This window comes from Crocodylus porosus, unplaced genomic scaffold (genome assembly GCF_001723895.1).
Source record: "Crocodylus porosus isolate Cpor-Errol unplaced genomic scaffold, CroPor_comp1, whole genome shotgun sequence".
Classification (NCBI taxonomy): domain Eukaryota; kingdom Metazoa; phylum Chordata; order Crocodylia; family Crocodylidae; genus Crocodylus; species Crocodylus porosus.
In genome coordinates, this window is record NW_017728911.1 from 7,566,179 (window position 1) to 7,579,990 (window position 13,812).

General features: G+C 41.3%; 1 long non-coding RNA gene across 2 annotated transcripts in view; it reads right to left on the reverse strand.

The window, feature by feature from the left end:
- Nucleotides 1-856: 856 nt before the first annotated feature.
- Nucleotides 857-13,812, reverse strand: part of LOC109308908 — a 33,155-nt gene continuing 20,199 nt past the window's right edge. Inside the window, exons 1-3 of one of the 2 annotated variants that reach the window (XR_002100732.1) lie at nucleotides 13,442-13,572; nucleotides 11,550-11,663; nucleotides 857-1,193 (exon numbers count right to left, since the gene is read on the reverse strand). This is a non-coding gene — a long non-coding RNA (uncharacterized LOC109308908). Of the gene's footprint in view, nucleotides 1,194-11,549; nucleotides 11,664-13,441; nucleotides 13,573-13,812 lie in introns of those variants that run through there. The other variant, XR_002100733.1, reaches the window with a different exon arrangement.

Below are 13,812 nucleotides of genomic sequence, written 5' to 3' on the forward strand. Positions count from 1 at the left end.
AAGGAGAAGCTTCACAGTCACAGGATATCCAGGGTCTCTTCCTTAGGATATCAATGAATCCTTGATGACATGGGAAATTCTTTTAGGTACACAACAATGTTTAACCTCTTTGCACATCCTGGGGTACTCTGGAAGCCATGCAACATATACAAGATGTGCAGTCATACCTAAGTCATACATGTAGATAGAACAGAGTTTACCCAGACGTATATTTTTATAAGTTACTTGACCTCCATTGATCCCCAGTAGATAACCACTATGTCAGTTTGTAGTCATGGCAATCTGTGTTCAAGAGACTCCTGTAGCAGTGCTTTCATCATTTTTCTAGGCATTTTTAGGGGTTGTGCTAGACAGGAAGATTCTTAAAAAAAACCCCAAAAACCCAGAAATCCTGGTGCACGAGTACTACTAGCTTGGATCTGGCATCTGAGCTCCAGGACCAGATACCCCGGTGATGAAATTTCACCCATCCTCCTGGCTTGGTTCCAGAATGAACTACTGATGGGGATGCCCATAGGAAGATCTCTCTATTATGAGTGGTCCACATAATCCCCAGGAGTACAGATCTTTCCCCCACAGCATGAAGCATACAATGGCTCAGCTGAACTTCAATCCTGGCAGCTAAGGGAGCACAAAGATTGCTCCTTAATTAGTCTCCCAGCACAAGTGGGGAGAGAGCAGGCAGAGCCATGGCTCTGGGGGAGCAGCCCTTGGGCAGATGCAGCAGTTTGTGTTCTGCCCCTGCTTCAGGAAGCTCCCCAGAAGCAGTGCAATAAGCCACCCCCAGTACAGGGCACCAATCCTGCCCTAAGTGTTTTGCTGGGATTTTAATCAGAAACTGCTAACAAAACGGCTATGAGTTATGCCCAATTAATTTAATAACTGACCAGACTATACTGACTGGCAACTACAAAATACAAAGTGAACAGGAAAAGTGATGGCATAAAAATGGGAGGAACAGTGTTCGTTATACAAAAGCAAAACACACTGAACGGCAGTCAAGGGTTCAAATATGACACACACGGGCACATACAATGCTGCGTAAGTGACAGCACACACAGATATTTGTTATGCAGGAACTCTGCACGATGCCTGCCTCTTGATTCTCCACTGCATCCATGGGGCAAGGAAGCTGAAGTTCTTTATTCTCTTACATAAATTCTCGTGCACACAACATCATCGGCACCAAAAGTCTGGAAAAGAAACAACAACCAGTCTGCAGAGATGTAATGGGCAGAAATTAAATGCAGTTTGCTTATTGTTATATTCCTTTTACTGTACTAGCTAATACAGAGCAGAAATTCAATCTCCTGTGTTCTGTACTAAAATACGGAAAAACATTGCACTTTTGTCTAACTCCAAGAGTAGGTTTTGGAATGGGGTGTGCTGTAGGTTACTTTCCTTCCCAGACACATGAATTTGGTCAGAATGATAAATGGCCCAGAACCCCAAGTTTTCTACAGCTTCCTAGCCTCCATTTGCAAAAGAACACAAGAGTGGGAAGAGGAGTTGGAATAAGCTACAGCTACAAAATACAAAGTGAAAGCAGTCTCTGAAACAGAGTAGCTGCAGTAGAATGGAGCTCTGCTGATTTGTACCAGCTATCAACCTATGACTGTAAAGATCATGTATGAAGTGGCCTTGCCACACTTGCCAATTGCAGTCCTTGCTGTCTGGAGACTGCATAGGCTGTGTGCAATGTCCCTGTCACTGTTCCTGTTCCATTGCTCTTTATCCTACCCTTGAAGGGAGAGATACCTTCATGCAATACCCAACCAGTCCATGGCCCCCTGTAGATTCAAGTACTAAATATGCTAGTTCTTATGATGAATTGTGATGTGGACCTACACTCAAGAGGTATCTGGCTGAGACTAAATTAATTTCCCATTATATGACTTTTGGTCATCTGAGAGTTACTGACTCAGTCATTAGGAACTCTCTATGTACCATTAACAGTCCCTTGAGCCACCCTGCTCTCCACCCATCCTCAGTAACTGACCTGTTCATGGAGGTCCTATGTGCTGCGTTCTTGGTGTTATACCACTGACTTAATAGAGTTGGCAATATGTCCCTTAGTGTCTATCACTCAGTATCATGGAACAGTACTTAACTGGTAATTCCACTGGAGCAGTATCACAATAATGATTACTCAGGACATCAGAGGGAGAACAATAATTATACTTAATAGAAGGTGAGGACATTGGCACAAGTGGGTTTGTGCATGCCTGCAGTTCAGACACTTTCTGGCCTGACTCTGTAACTGGTGATTATAGAGTTAAAGATAGTTAACCATAGAAGGTGAAGCAACCATGGAAAAGTGAGGAAATACTGAAAATGAAGGTTTTCCTTCACTCAAAACAGGTTGGTTTTCAAGGTCCCTTTTAACAAGGGATTGGGCGGGATCCTTAGTTAGCATACACTGATACAGCTCCATTTAATCAAGTGAATCTGGTTCAGCCTCAGGGTGCTGTGAAAACTCAGGTGCACTTTACTTATGAAAAAAATGATGCCACTGTTTTGTTTGGGCTGTCACCTTTTCAAAATGACTTGGCCAAAAAAGTGTAGCTTAATATTAATGCATTGACCTCACTGACCTTAAGTACTCTCAGGAAGGGAGAAATGGCAGAGGGGTACTGAGGAGTGACAAACATATCAGCACCATTTTTTATAAAGAGCCGATACTATGCTTAAAAAAAACTTGCACATCAAAATGTCTGGAAATTGACAGTAACGGATCTAAGCAACTCCCAAATACTGTATAATCATCATCATTCCCAGTCCCTACCCAGGAGACACAGCACCTCCCCAGCTGAACCTGGCTCCCTATTAACAATTGCAAGAGTTGTGGCAGAGAAAGGGCATGAGGGACCAACTGGACCCCCACAGGGCTCTCATGGTTGTTGTGCTGGTCTACAGCAACTTTATTTAGATTGGAAGGTCTTTGGGGCAAAGACTGTATGTTTATTATAAGTCTGTACAGTGCTGAGCACAAAGGTGCCATGGCCCTGGGTGCTGCCTATAGACAGTAAATAACAATAGTCATAAAATTTAAACAAAAAACTGATTTGTAAGGAACAAACTCCTCCCCTCAGGCCTGTGCAATCTGCATTGTCCACGTATTCACAGACAGAAAGGGAATGCTGTAGCAAAAAGATAGACTAGTACAGACACAACTCAGAAGCCTCAGGATGCGACCACTGAGTTGCTAGTGGATCCTGTGAGAAGACTGTGAGCATATCTTACAGAAGAACATGACCTTACATAATCTGGGGGAGGGGGTATGGTACAATCAGAAGGATGATTGCTTGGTAATGCTTGTTACAGAACCATGGCAGAGAGTGGGAAAATGAGGTTAGAAACTAAAGAAAAGCAGAATGAATAAATAGTAGTCATGAATAGTGTCAGGTATAAGAAGTGATTTAGAGACAGCTTTTTTCATTATCAGCTTGGACCTACTCACCACCTCCACCAAGAGTAAACCCTGAGTAACAGAACTCTAGTCTTTCTTTACATGTACATTTCTTCCCTAATGATTTCTTCTACCCCATGCAAAGGAGTCAAACCCATGCTAGGTCAAACACACTGCATAGTAGTTAGAAGACTCATTGCTGAGTGTTACACACTGACACAACACTTTTCAAACACAGCAACACATTCCTTTCCTGAAGAACCAAACTAGACCACGTGGCTTCTGATGTATTATAGAAATATGCTTCATTTTTTTACCTTTTATATGTTATATCATGTAGGTAAGAAGTTATAAAAGGAAGAAGCACACACTGCCTCCAGTATGTTCTCTGAACTAATACTAAACAATGAATTCAAAGACTGACTCAGAGTAAACCTCAGCATGCACGCAACTATGAGGGCACGTTCTATAAAAGGGTTACACAGCAGTATTTTCCTTGTCCATCAGTAGCATCCCTGGAGCATAGCCTCATTGCTACACACCCACATGCTCAAGTGCTAATAATTAGTTCTTGGAAACTGTGGCCAATTTGTTCAGTGATGGAAAATCTTTGTAATTTCTGTAGGCTTTCAAACAGTTTGTGCCTCAGAGCTACAGCTACCAGCCCTAAAATCACAGAGATATTGCTCTTTAATTCAGAACATGTTTAAAAGTCTGCTTTAAAGGAATATATCCTAAAAATATCAAAACAACAGATAAAATATTATTTCTCAAATGCACCTCTGTCATGAGAAATTAATAAAAGGCAACATAAGCCCTTCCCAACCACTTTAAACTGCAATGGCAAGTGCAGCAATGGCCCAAACCAAGGGGCAGATTCAGATGGAAGGATTTTACCTAGCTCCCCCTCCCCTAAGAAATTCATACAGATTTGGACTAAGAGATTAGGGATTGATTTGGTGAGAAAATCCCTCTATTTAAATCTGTCCTTAAGGTTTTAGTTCTGGGCTGGCAGCAGCAGGGAAGGAATCTCATCAGAACAAATCTTGAGTGAATCCTATAATCCAAGGGGATGGGAAGCTCAAGCTCTGGAGCTGACATCTCCCAAGAGCATTTTATAGGAATCCAGCACTGTCAAATCTGAACCCTATGTTAATGAGAAAGGGTGGGATTTTCAAAGGTGCCTTTTAAATTTGTTTGATGATGACTGTACTCACCTTGCAGGGTGCTTTGAAGCTTTAGGTTTATAAAGTACTTTATCTAAATCTACAGAATTGCTGTGTCTTAAAGGTACTATTTGCACAATGACATACAGTGTCCTGCATCTGGCTTGTCACAAACCACATCTAAAAGTGACTGGTAACTCACTGCAAACAAAATCCTGCAGAATGGGATAAATCAACAAGTTACCTTCTGCCAGTTCATTGGGGACCTGATGAAAAGCCCCACAAAAAAATAATCAAGGGAAAGGCTTCCATCAATACCAATAAACATTACATCAGGACTTTATCAGAGACAGTCCTACAGGTAAACCAGCTTTTCAAAAGGATCTTACTTAAACATGCTGTCCATCTGGCCATTAGCAGAGTGAAATACATGATATATTCAGGAAGGACTCTTGCACAGAAGCAATGGTTGGGTCAGCATCATTTATATATATTTTACTTTGCTATATTTATGCTACATGCTATATAGTCACAAATTACTTTGTGACTCACGCTTTGACCTGCAGTACCAACTTACAAGAGAGAGAGAATGTGCATCCCCAAATAACTACAGCGCAGGGGACACTTTTTATGTGCATAGCACATGCCATGCCCCAAAACCTTCTAAGGATCCACACAGAAAGATAGAAATTCCCTCCCTACTGTACACCCACAGCAAGACATGTCTAAACAGTCAAAAACAACCTGCCCTTCAAAAAATGAAAGGGAATTACTTTTTGGTCTTTAGTGCTTCAGTGGGAGCAGACCGTCCTCTGGATCACTATTTTATTTAAAATGAGGTTTTTGGTTTGTGTTTTAAAAAGGAAGATTTAATTCTTTTCAGAACAAGATCCAAGCCCAAGACACCTGCCTGCACACTTTGGCACTTGGCTGTGCAGTATTGTCCCAGATCAGTCCTGGACCTTCTTACCTGCTGTGTTTTATTTCAGAATCCAGCAATATAATTTAAAAAATGCTCACTCATTCATCTCTGCTCCACAGTTCAACAGTTTTAATCAAGTATAGCAGGATTTTCCGGGGAGAGGAAGTGGGGTGGAAACCCTGCTTTAGACCCCTTGCAGTTCTGATCTTCGACCCTTGCTATAACTGATTCTGAGAACCCCTGCGTGACATGTGAACTATGCAAAATTTGGTTTGAGGCTGTTTTTTAAAGCCCTGCTTCACAACTTGCCTACCTGATAGTATTTGTGGTACAGAACACCAAAAGGGGAGAAGTCATTAAAACAGGAACATAGATAAATAGAATAAAAATTATTCTTATTTGAATGAGTTAACCCTTGGAGGCAGCAGACTTTAATTCTGGGGAAGAGCAGACACTTTGTTCCTCTTAATATGCATGAATGATTGACAGTTCATTAATATTGCTTAAAGCTGTAAAGACTATAGAATCAAAATTAGAAGTGAAGGGGAAAAGACCTAATTTTAAAGTAATCTGAGCCCTAAATCTTCATTTTAGTTCACTATATGAAGTGTATGCATTTGTTGGGACAGATTCTGAACTTGGTTACATTGTTATAAATCTGAAGTAACTCCAGTAAGAAGAGTTCTGGTGTGTGTAAAATGATGGTCCTTTGCTATGATCCTACATTTTATGCCGTCAAGATAAGCACATCTGAATTGCAATGTAGCTGCACTCTTACCTGTATCTTGGTTGACAGAGCCTATGTAACTCTTTACAGACATTTTTATTAAAACTTACTTGAAAACACAAATCAATAAATGCTTTAGAAAGACAAAACAAAAATTCCCAAACAGCACCAGAAGTCTGTCACTAATAAGCAGCTCTACACTAACAATTCTGAGGGAGAACAGGAACAGCACAAAGAACTCAGACTGCACCGCCGAGCTTCCCACAACGGAGTCAGAAACAGGATTGGAGAAAACAGGTTTACAGTTTTTAAAATAGGCCACGACAACTTTACAAACAAGGAGAGCTGTAGGAGGTGGGTCGCTAAACCCATAGAACCAGTTTTTAGTCTACCAAAAGTACGTTCCCTGGGCTGTCAAAAGAAAAGGAGCAACAGAGTAAACAGAGAGCAAATATCATCTGTGTTAGAAACGTAGGAGACAAGAAGAAATCATCTTGGTAGTGGAATGTATCATGCTTTAATGCAAGTTAACTCAAAGCCGTCTCTTCTCTAAGAGGACTGGAGAGCCAGTTCTACCACAGCAAGGGACAAATCCTGCCAGCTGAGCTCATGGGAGCAGTCTCAGTTACTGGGCTGGTCATTCCCACAATAAAAACCTGTGGCAAGGGGCTAAAGACACCTTTGTGGAGATTTCTCCTAACTCTCACTCTGCTTTCTACCAGCTTGGTTTCAGCTTAACCATATTGCCTCTTGATGCAGCTGGTATTTATAGTCCTTTTTTAAACAAGTCTCCTCCCCAAAGAGAGCTCTATGAAAAAGCTACTTCTGCTTCAGATTGCATCCCTCTTCCCAAGCAATGTCTGAAAGGGAGCCAGGAGAAAAACTTGAGAGGAACTTTGAAGCTGGGAATCATTACAGGTTAAGTTGACGCCCCAGGGTAAATTTCAGTCCAGTGTGGAGCTGCCCATTCCCAACCCACACCTATGAAACAGCTTCCTTAGAAGAAAAAGGTAGAAACTAAACAGTCAGTAGAATCCCTTCTCTCATCACATGGGAGAAGGCCAGTCCCCCAGTGGAGGATTTCTTCTCACGAGTTGAAGTGTATAGCTTGACCCATTGAATTCAATCAGTGGGACTACTTGTGTGGATATAGCAAAAAGGTTTGGGCTTCAGACAATGTAGCTGTACCTTTTCAAGGGCAAAGTGGCACACAGGAGGGGGATTTGGGCCCAGAATTCCCTGAAGCTCTGAGCATCCAGCCTGCAATCAAAGGGCGGTTTTTGTGAACAATGACAGACCAGAAAGAACCTGACACCCTGGTGACATGATTAGTTCTCTTCCAGCTAAGGGAGGAATAACCTAATGCTGCAAGAGCCTTTTCTTTTTCTACTCATTCAAAAATAAACTTTACTAATGTTTGCACTATAAGAATGGAGAGGACAGTAAATTCAGTCGTGTGGAATAATGCAGCTGTCATCAGGAGAAGGGTGGAGACAGGCTAATGGTTATACCTGGAGACAAAGAAATTATCTTAGCCAGCTGAGTAATGAGTTCATACCTGGTGTCTGTGTGACAGAGGCCATCATATGACCCAGGGGTAATGCTCTAAAGATAGCACCTCTGGAGAATATAATGAACTACTTCTCTTGGGATGCAATAAGATAAATAATTTCATTACCTAACAATATGGTTTCAATTTTAGCTCAACTGTAGTCATGACAATCCTATATTATTTATTTTTAAAATGTGGCAATAATAAATATGTTTTATTTAACATACTGTGTTGGAAAGAAAATCTATTCTTCCACTAGGGAAGTGTCATAATCTAAATAGACCCTTTGTATCCTGCAGCCTATTACATCGAAATTACATGGCAAGGTTCCAAGATTTACACAGCCAGAACTAGCAGAGCAAAGCCCATTCCTTACCCCCTGCCTACTGCCTCAATCCTCTTTCCCATCCAGACCCCAGCCTAGAAAAGTTTAGATTCTTCCCTCAGTTTACTTCTATTTTGACCATAAGCTTCATCTGACTTCAGACATGTAGCAGCAGCTGAAATGAAGTTAGGATTTTCAGAGAGTTGGTCTTGAGTAGAGAAGCAGTGATAAAGAGCATAGGAACTGGAACCAGTGCTGCAGCCCTCTTAAATTCTATCTCAGCCCAGCTTTTTGCTCCAGGAAAAGCTATCCCAAGCTGCAGAGACCCAAAATTGCAGGATGGACCCTTAGGATGGAGCTGGAGCAAATTTGTCTGGAGCTGGAGCATAGGGAAGGATGATGGGAGGAAGAAGAGGAGAGGCTTGACAAATTCTGAATTCATTAAACCAGTGCACCAGAGAAGTGCACCAGAGTAGATTTAGCTCCCAGACATTACTGCTAAAGCAAAGCATAAACTGGGAACTGCAGAAACAGGTCACCCTCTCAGTTACACTACTGCTCAGACAAAGGAAGATGATGCTGAATGTTCATGCCTCACATATTAACTTCTGAAGTACTTTGTTTAAACTTTTGAAGCCTTACTACGCAAGATTTTTGTCTGTGCCTCAAACCTTGACCAGCCTAGCTTCTCAGGAGGGTTCAGAAACCCTACTTCCACCCAGCACTACATCTCAGGAATGCAAAAAAGCCCTCAGTCACCAAGGTGGTAAAAAACTCTGAAAATCTCAGCTTCACTGTTTGGGGATTTGGATGTTCAGCCCTGTTAAATGCAACAGGAACTGAGTTTTCAAACCCCCTCCAAGACTTGAAATGTTTTATCCAGTGGGAGAGTACACTGTGTCCTGCTAGTGAAACAAAGCAAAGATTACTGTGTTTCAGAGATGGTAAGAATACTACCTTTTAAATGCTAAATAATGAGGACAGGCCACTGATACAGAGTGATCAGGATCACTTTTGTATGCTGAATAGAAGTAAAAGTGCATTTTAATGCAGCCAAGTGTATATTCAGATATCTGAGAACAAAAAACATAGATCATACTCACAGGAAAGGAGATCCTATCCTGGGAAGCAGTGACCAGACTAGTTTGTGGTGAATAATCAGCAGAACATGAGCTTCCAGAGATGCTGTGGCCAAAAGGGTTAATGTGATCTTTGGATGCACAGACAGGGAAATCTCAAATAGGATGAAGGAGGTCATAGCCCTCTATTTTTGGCAACGGCATGACTGCTAGTGGAATACTGTGTCCAATTATGGTGACCACAATTCAAGAAGGATGTTTATAAACTGAACATGGTTCAGAGAAGAGCAATGAAAATGGTTAAAGGACAGAAAAACCTGCCTTACAGGGGGAGACACAAGACGCTTTCTCAGTTTAACTTAGAAAAGTGGTCAGAGATTGAAAGGGATAGGTGCCTGTAAGTATCTACATGGGAAACAGAAATTTGATCAGAGGCAGTTCCTTGGCACAGCAGACACAAGATGGAAGAAGATATAATGTCTGGAAGTTGAAGCTAGATACTTTCAGACCAGACATAAAAGGTAAATAATCAACTGTGAAAGGAACTAACTACCGGAACTGAACAAGATTGTGGATAGGTATCTATATCTGAAAAGGCTTAAATTAAGGGGTTGGGGAGGGAGCTCTAGGATATACCCTGATTCAAACAGGAATTAATTCACAGAAGCTGTACAACCTATTTTATCCAGAAGCAAGACAAGATCATCACAGGGGGCCCTTCTGACATTACAATTTATGAATCTCTATTGTATTTCCCAACTAAACCTTCCTCTCTTTCCCCAGCCAAGTCAGTTTATGTCAGCAGTGCAGAAGGCAATGGTATTATGTTTGGCTGTCCTGCTTGGCTTGCAGAAGTTGGTCTTGGTTCAGCAGCCACCTCATTAGCTTGTTGCTTAAATGACAAACTCCAAAAATGCCTTGTGAGCCAGTCATAAATATGAGGCTGGAGAAGAAATGTTGCTCAGGGCAATTACATGTATATAATGTATAAAATAGTATACCTATCTTTGTGTGTGTGTACATACACACATGCGCAAGGCATGACATGGGTTAAGGTGCCATGCCTCCTAAACTATACGGGTAAAATAAAGATGACTGCAGCTTAGCAGAAAAATTACCAAGAATTTGAGCATTCAAATTTATGGAAGCCAATGTGATTTCATTAATAGCATCAAGTCCATTTCTAGAAAGTAGATGCACTATTCCCTAATGTCTGGAACAACATTACCATTCTAAGTTTTCTGTTTTCACGTTGTTCATTTTGGGTCTTTTTTTTCCCTCCTCCTACCTGCTCTCCAGAACGCTGGACAGTGTGTGGGAACATTCAGAAGGGCAAATACACAAGTGTTCTGAATAAAATATCTCCTACCTTGCTCCAGTCCCCTCAGCATGTCCGCCCTGCTGAGGCATTATGGGATAGATAGCTAGATTTACCCAGTGTGAACTGACATACCCAAGCAGTTCAGAGGATCTGGCCACAAACTGCATTGTTGTATTTGTAACTAAGTTAAAATGGCAATGCCTCTAACCAGTTACTGATCACAGTTGCAGCTGCATAGATTCATAGAAGGGAACTCAATACTAATGAAGATGAGAGCAGTGTAAATAAATAGTCTGAATGTGACTCACTGGCTCAGATGCAGAGAACCAGTTCCAGTGCGGCAGAACTGCTGATGTATTCCTGCTCCAATGTGCAGTGTGTCAGAGGATTGGGCAGAGGGATAGCCAGGACTGAATGTGTAGAAATAAGGAAGACAAGAGTCCAGGGGAGTCTGAAAACGGGGCAACTCTGAACTGGATTTAGAGATGAGAAGAGACTGAGGGAAGGTGGCAGAGGCTCCTGCTTAACTAAATAAGATTAGATCATGTTAACAGTATGCCATATTCCCAGTTGTCCCACACCATGTGACTGTGTGTAAGAAGTAACACTTTACGCACGCGCTGAAAAAGGAAAAGGAGAAGGGTACTTTTTTGGTAAGTTGAAGTGGGCAATTCTGTAGAAATGAGGTCAAACTCTCTGATCTCATTTTGACTGCAGAAAATCTGCAATTACTCAACTGAACTTATTGGAGTCTCAGATTTACACAATAGGGTTTACCCACTTGTGTTAATTTGACAACTACATGTGCAGAGGGAGGTACAAGAATACAATAGGAAGGATAAAAACTCACACATATTTGGCAAAGCTCTTTGAGAGCAACAATTTAAAAAACCTTGTGTGCTAACTGTACTTCAGCAGATAGGAGAATTGTGGTTTTTCAATTGCATTTAATATAAACAGCATGTTTCATACTGAAAAAGTAACAGTCACACAAAATAGCAACAAAAGTCAGTGTAACTTACGCACTAGAAAGGGTAAAGGTTCTTACCAAAATCAGCTCATCATTAGATAATTCCCGAGTCCAGTATGTTTTAGGACCATCTCCCTCAATAAGGGTTTGTTTGCAATAGATCTTGTTTTCATTCTCCCAAGTGGCCAAACTCTGCAGGCAAGAAAACCATTAGTAGTAACATTAATTATATTCCCTGGCAGCATGAGGCAGGGAGACAACAATGAACACTATGGAGAATAATTGCTGCAGTAAAGAAGCAACACATGGAAGATAATAGCAAAGGGAGAAAACACATCAACGGAAAGTGGTCAAACCAAAATTAAGGTTTTGGTGGCTGTTTTGCGGAAAGGTAAATTAATAACATGGAAAACTATTAATGCAGCATTTTAATTTATTTTCCGTCACCCAAACTAAAAGGCCTCCAAGTCTCATAAAATGCTTAATGATGAGAAATGTAACTTATTAACATGTTATTTTGTAGTATCTATATTCTCAAGCACCTTTATAAAGGTTTGGGATGATTTGACATGCTATTTATCCATTTGTAACTCCTTTAACATAAAAGCAGCTAGAATCACATGTAATGCTTTGTGCTTATAAATAATGCAATATTTACCAGTCATAACTTTTAAATGGCACTGTTCCAAGTTAACTGCACATTAAGCATACAAGCCAGAGCACAACACAACTGTATTAAAGAAGTATTTGTATTTACTAGCAATCTGGTGTTATTCTTTCTTTTTCTTAAGATTGTGGGTCTGGAGATGGACATTTTATATTGCCAGGGTGTACTTTTTTTCATTTGGAATAATTAATATAAAACCATTTTGAAGTGAGAAATCATAGGACATCAAACTGTTTTCACAAGCAGGCTTTCTACTGCTTTTCTACTGCTTTCATCTGCCTGCTAAATTATTGTTTCACAATGCAGTGGAACAGCTGTGCAGACGGATGTCTTATAATGAATGTATGAGTAATGACTTTACAACTAGCACATGGGAAACATTCATTAGCCTATGATGATGAAAAATTAAAGCCAATAATTCCTAGAGTATCCAAAAGAAAACTTTTCTTCGATATAAAAATTAGCCATTCCCTTTATAAGGAAAGTGAATCCTTCAGAAAGATAGCCTTTGAAAACCAACATGCCATTCCAAAAAGCAAAGTTGCAGATGCCATGTCTTTCATTCCAAATACACTGAACCCCTCTTTGTTTGTGTGAACAATAGATTAACTTAGACTGTGGAACAAGACGCTCTCCCCCCCATAAGGTATTTCAGAATCTATAACCATTCAACTACTTTGCCAGGTACTTCACATTACATTTCAAATTGCTGTTTTACTGCCTGTCACTTTCTGCACTATAGCCCCATCTCAGTTTTATACATGTAGTTTAGCAGTATAGCTTGCTCATGAGACCCAACTATAAATAATTTCACACCACATGGAAAAAATTTACTGCATCACAAAACACATTTTTTAGATTTTGCCAACTTTTGAAGCATACAGTGATAATTATTTTCCAGATTTAGTCAGACATTTTCTCCTAAAAATGTGATCAAATACAAATGTTGTGTACATTATGCATGATCAAATCCAAATTTTATTCTTGCAAAGAGAATGATGTTAACAAAACCAGAGCTACTTTGTGAATTATTTAATCCTGCTCTTTTTTTTTCATCCTAGAAATTCAATGAGAATTGCAGCTATTCAGTATCCCTGAGGATCAGGTCCCCAGGTATATCAGTTTATATTCAGAGTAACTCTTCTGAAGACCATGGGATGACTGAATTTGCACTGATGTCAGTGATCTCAGACTGGTCCAGGGATGATCAGAAATGACACTTTTACCGACGCATCGTTCTGACACTGTTTTGTCTTTTAAAACATGACTCTTTATGTGGGGCCGGACTCTGCTTCACCCTTACCCACAGTGGTGCCTTAGGCTGCCGGTATTTCCTCTGATTAGAGAGAGATGATCAGAGACTGCAAGAGCTACTCAGTAGGAGTAAAGGGTAGCAAACCTGGGAAGCCGCCTTTCGCCCACACAACGTGACCCACAGCTACCTCGCCGGGCACCTGGCGTTTTCACGTGGCTGCACAGCGGGTGCGACCGGGTCAGTCAGAAGAACTGCCGTTGCCCGGGGCAGCCGTAGGTCTGCCAGTGTCCCGGCACACGGCTGCGGGGCGGGTGAGCGGACAGGGCATGGCCGGGGTTTCCCCGCCGCCGCCGGCACTGCGGCTCCTCCGCCCCGTAGTGCCGCCCTGCAGCGGCGCAGGGAGCCCCGAGCCGGGAGCG